Below are 6,000 nucleotides of genomic sequence, written 5' to 3'. Positions count from 1 at the left end.
AGAGGGGTGCGAGGGGGGCGAGCGGGTTTGAGGGAGGCGGGGGGCGAGAGGGGTAGTGGGGGGCGAGGTGGGCGGGGGGGACGAGGTGAGAGAGTGGGGGCGATTGGAGGGCGAGTGGGGTGAGTGGAGTGGAGTGGAGTTGAGTGGGGGGCCAGGGGGCACAGGAGGGGCCCTAGAGCGTGTGGGAGGGGGGTGGGAGGGAGGAGAGAGGGGAGAGAGTGGGGAGAGATGGAAGGAGAGTGCTGGCTATGTCATTTCATCGTCTGTGAAACACATTAAGACCGGCGAAGTCCCTCATCCTGATAACGTTCTGCTCAGGACTCCAGTCACTAACTTGCTGCCAGGTTCGGATAAATAACCAAAAACACAACAGGAGTTGCACTTGCAGAGAATAAGGGAGCCACGGTTACATCAACATCAGAACACGAGGAGGCTATTTAGCTTCGTGAGCCTATTCCACCATTCACCCAAATCATGGTCATCTTCATCATCATGACAAATCCCTGTCTTTGTCCCATAATCCTTCAGCATTTTCATTCCAAATCTACCAACCTCAAATTTGAAATTTGCAAATAATTTCCAATCAATCGCTGTTTGTGGAACTTTATCAAACTATCCATTTCTGTGTATAAAAGTGTTCCCCGTTATCACACCTCAATGTTCTGACTCGAACACTTTATCTGTTTAATCTTTCTTCTTAAGTTAAGCCTTGGAATCCAAGTATCACTTCAGTAAATCTACACTGCACTTCCCCTCAGAGGGATACTCTCCTTCAGCCATGGTGCCCAGCCCTGACAGCTTGGTCTAACTAGGTTCGGATTTGCTGAAGCATGACTTCTAATCCTTTGGTATCTCGTCTTCTGTCGAGATCAATGTCAACATTCCACCGGCCCCTTGGTCACTTTTCTGAACCTGTTTGAGACATTTTCGTGAACTATACAGCTGGATCAATCCCACGTAGTTTCTTTGGAGTCCACTCTCTCTCTATTTTCACAATCACAAAATATCCTATTTTGATCCAACCTCTCACTTGCCGACATAAACTCATCTGTCGTTGTTTTTTTCATTTACTGAATCTATCAAGATTGCTTTCTAATGCTGTGCTTCCATCTACCTACACTTGGAATCGCTGTCATCTGCAGAGTGGCCCCAAATGTTGAATGTGGCTTTCCTTTCATTATGAATAGTGAATAATTAGGGCTCCAACATCGATCCGTGCAGGATATCACTAAACATATCCTTCCAATTAGAATACCTCTTACTATCTGCACAAATGTCTCTTGTTCAAATCAAATTCCTCTGCAAAAATATCTTTTGCATCTTATTACCTTTAATGAACAGTAGAAAGGTGTAAATTCAGGGACATTTTTCACAGTCAAATTTGCCTTGTGTTTATCTGATTGGGGGAGCAAGGAATCCCAATAAATATTAATCGTTGTCTTCACTATATGGGAACTCGATCACAAAGATTAACAATGTCAAGTATTTATTCTCCTTCATGATTTATAAACTCTGGGCACATTGTGACCGAGTGGGACTCGCTTTTTTTTTCAGAAACACAGGCCCTGCCCAACTGTTGGCTCACACTTGTTACACCATATGGTCCTCGTCCTCTCCATCTGAATCTCATGGCAAGGTACCTCGAACATGGAGAGGAGCAACTATTCCAAGCACTGAGATCCCACTAATTGGTAACACCACTCACCCTAATCCATAAGAGAAGCCGACTGGTCCCGCACTATGTCCTCATCTGAACCATCCTGCTGGCTGCGTTCCTTCCCCATATGAAAGTGGTGTTGGCTCTCTGGTGGCAGAAGGGAATGGAAGGATTTCTCTTCAATCTCATCTTTAGTCATTGGCTCGTCAAACTTATGGGAGCATTCAGTGGCAACAGAAGCAGTGTCTGGAGAGACAATAAATGATTGACATTGTTCTTTGTTATTTTCCATTGCTCACTGAAAGGTTTAGAACTTGAACTTAAAGTTAAGGGCTGAGCTAGAATCCTTGGATTAACTATCTGCTCAAGGAGCAGAGTGGGGTTACAATTATTGATTCAATACAACTTTGATATTGAATCATACATTGTTTAAGTTTCCTTGTGCACAACCACAGATCCAAGGGAAACACAAGGAACTTGGATTGAATAGGTTAAGCTCATGACTGAATAAAGGAATCTTGAATTAAAGCAGTGCAAGACATGTGCCTATTTGACCCACATATCCTTTGGGTAGGGAAGGAGTGCTAACGTAGCAAAAGATTTGATTGATTCAAATCATCTAACTGAAGAGACACATTTCCCTGCTTAAGTCATGAGATCATTGGAAGGACAAAACATCATTTCTGGTTAAAGAATTCACCTTTCTCACCAGGTAATGAAGGCACACTGTCTCTGCAGATTGAGTCGTTGGCCACTGTTTGAACCACCTCCTCAGTAGAGCTATTTCCCTTTTGTGTGGCCAGAGGTTCTGCTTTTCTCCAAGAATGGTAAGGGTGAGCTGTCTTGTTTACTGCTGCCGCTGCTGCTCCTATAGAAATGTCACAGAACAACACAGATGCATCGTTTCAGGACACAAAAACAGGTTCTCAGTATCTGTGATTTACACAGGCTTCCTTCTCAACCTAAACCCATCAACATAGTTTTCTTTGATTTCTTGTATTCCAAGCTCCTCCTTGAATTCATCTGTTATTTGCTTCAATTATTCCTGATGAAGTAAGTTCTACATTCAAACCCCTTTTTGGTAAAGACTTTGTCGCCCTCTGCAAATTCCCCGTGAGATTTAATAGTGATTACAATTATATCCACAGATCCAGTGGATTCTGACATTCACAAGCAGAAACATCTTTTCCATGTCTACCCGATCAAACGTAACTGGACCATGTCACTCTTTTACAATGAGACAAGACTGTCCAATCTTACTTGATGAATTCAAATTCAGTTTGAATATAATTCCAGTAACTATTCTTTATCTTCCCTACTGCCTCTACATCCATATTACAATATGAAGATCGGAACTGTTTGCAGTGCTCCAAGGGTGATCTGTCCATGGTTCTACACATATCGAACACATTTCCATTCTGTCGTCCCAGAAATAAACCCATGATACACTTTTCTGTGTAACCTCACAAACTGGTGCCATTTGCTGCCAGTGACTCATTGCTATCTCCAGATCCCTCTGCCCTATTTAAGGACATATTTCCAAAGAGGAAGTGGTCTCTTTATTCTTTTGACCACAGTGTACTATCTCACACATGGGTGGAGGTTAACCTTCCAAAGCTTTGACTGCAATATTCCCTTAACCAAATCTTCCCAACAGTAAGTCTTCCTAAAAACAAAACGCCAACATATTAATGTACTTAATCTCGTCAACTATTTCTTATTTGAAAAGCACTAACTGTCGAGCTCAGTTTTGAACAACCATCCTCTGCCACAGTTATCAAAATGCCACAAGCTGAACGACAACCACTATTTACATTCATATTCACTGCAGCCTAAGAATGAGAGGTGGTATCATTGAGGGTCTATAAAATGGTCAAGGGATTGACCAAGTAGAGGCAGAGAAGATGATTCAATCTACAATGAGTCGTCCTAAGTTTACAATGAAGGGAAAGTTGGAGGAATTACTTCTCTCGGAGAATGGTGAACCTGGGGAATTCCCTATCTCAGAACACTGTGGATTCTGGGACATGAAGTAAATTTAAATAAGAGACACACAGACTTTTAATCAGTAATGGGTTGAAGAGTTAAGGAGGGCTGGCAGGAAAGTGGTGTTCAGGCCAAGATGAGATTCACAATCAAGCTGCCTAAACTTTAAACATGAACACTTCTTAATAGTTCACTAGATCCTAACGAAATATTTTGTGCAAAACAAATCACATGATACATAGTTATTCAGAGAACAAAACAAGTTTGTTCATTGAAGAACCCAGAGGAAAAGGTGATGAAACAATGTGAGTTTGATATACCTCAACCATCATTTCAAGTGCATTCTCTGCATAAATTCTCCTTTTCCTCCTCGAAGTATTCAACTTCTTGAATAATTGAGAAAATGAAGTCACAGTTGTACAATATAATAAATCAGACCCTTCAGTCCAACTTGTCCATGCTGACCAGATATCCTAAATTAATCTAGTCCCATTTGCCAGCATTTGTTCCATATCCATCTTAGAACATAAGACATAGGAGTGGAAGTAAGGCCATTCGGCCCATCGAGTCCACTCCGCCATTCAATCATGGCTGATGGGCATTTCAACTCCACTTACCAGCATTCTCCCCGTAGCCCTTAATTCCTCGAGGCAACAAGAATCTATCAATCTTAAACCCTTTCTACTGATTATCAGTTTATTTTACTTTATCAGCACTTGAAATACTGACTTTTTTTTCTCCTAATATTGATGAAAGAAAACATAACTTCATTCATCCAAGTTAATTTTGTAATCTTTCACAAAGAAGCAAGTGAGAACAACATATAGCTGAGTGCAAACCAAAATACTGCAGTTGCAAGGTATCTGGGAACACTCTAAAGGTGAGGCACTCCTACTTTGGTGTAACTTGCAGTCTGGCCAAATTGTAGCAAAATGCTGTTCAGTTTTATCTGCAAACTATTGAATAAAATCCTCCTTGCACGGAGGCAGCATGTTGGGATGTCATTTTTAAAATATATTATTATCAAAGTTACTCACAATTCAGAGTGATCACTTGGTGCTGTCTGCATAACACAGTACGAAAAGGAATTAACAGTAAAAAAACACAATAACCCAAACTCAGAGTCACAAATTCATTGATGTTGCATGGGTCCAGCATTTATAAGTAATCAATTTTTAGACATAACTACAGATACATTTACTAACTATATTGGAGTACACTCAAGTTTCTTACTGAACAGTGACAGGATTGGACAGAGTCCGCATAGATTTAAGAGAGGGGAATCATACTTAGCAAATCTACTGAAAGAATCCACAGAGTCAAATATTAAAGTAAGAAATTGCAGGACAGTTAGAAAAGCTTATCATTAAACATGGTAGACTGGGTTTTGTGAAAGAGAAAGTATATTTGTCAAATTTGCGACAGTTCATTGAGGAGATAACTAGCAGGGCAATCCAATGATGTTCTGTATTTGGAATTTAAAAATGCAAATGATAGGGAGCTACATAAAAGTGAATTGCACAATTGAGGAGCTCATGGTATCGGGGTAATGCATTAACATGGATTGAGGATTGGTTAACCACACTGGCTGTTGCTGAGTCCTCACTTGCAGTGCTGTATACAATGTTAGCTCCCATATTTAATAAAGGATAAACCAACATCGGAGACCATTCAAAACAGATTCACTTAGCTTCTTCAAGCATGAAAGGGTTGACCTATCAAGAATAGATAAGCAGGGATGATGTTATGGAAACAAGATTCTGAGGAGCTTGACAGGGTGGACGTTGACTAGATCTTCCAGCACCAGTGAAGTCTCAAACAAGGGAACATTCATTTTAGAAAAAGTAAAGATTTTTTTCTCTCAGTGAATGGCTAGAATTTTCTCACCCAAACTTTTGTGAAAGTTAAATGTGGGAGGGGAATGGTTGGGTTACTCTTCGGAGTGTTGTTCTGGCTTGTTGGGCGGAAGGGCCTGTTTCCACACAGTAGGGAATCTATGATTCTATCTCAAATTATTTTAAAAAGGGTAGATAGAGTTTTGAAATATTGAGCAGTTGAAGGCTATGCGGATGAAGCATAAAAGAGGTGTTGAGGCCTGGGTTGGCCCAGCCATGATCTGACAGAATGGGGGAACAAGCTGAAAGGGATGAATTGCCTATGCCTGCTCCGATTCCTTGAGGCTCCGTTTCATTTTATTTGTCTCCAAAGAAGAGTGTGATACAATGTGCTAAAGATCTCAGATGTTGTGAAAATGGGGTGTTTATGTACTGATTCAAATGGCATTGATTCATCAGTCACAGCTATACAGTAATGAGTAGGAAGGCAGTGCCCTCCATGAATAAAGGAAATCTACTGCA

The sequence above is a fragment of the Hemiscyllium ocellatum genome, unplaced genomic scaffold, assembly GCF_020745735.1.
Source record: "Hemiscyllium ocellatum isolate sHemOce1 unplaced genomic scaffold, sHemOce1.pat.X.cur. scaffold_290_pat_ctg1, whole genome shotgun sequence".
Taxonomy (NCBI): domain Eukaryota; kingdom Metazoa; phylum Chordata; class Chondrichthyes; order Orectolobiformes; family Hemiscylliidae; genus Hemiscyllium; species Hemiscyllium ocellatum.
Note: the sequence above shows the minus strand (reverse complement) of the source record.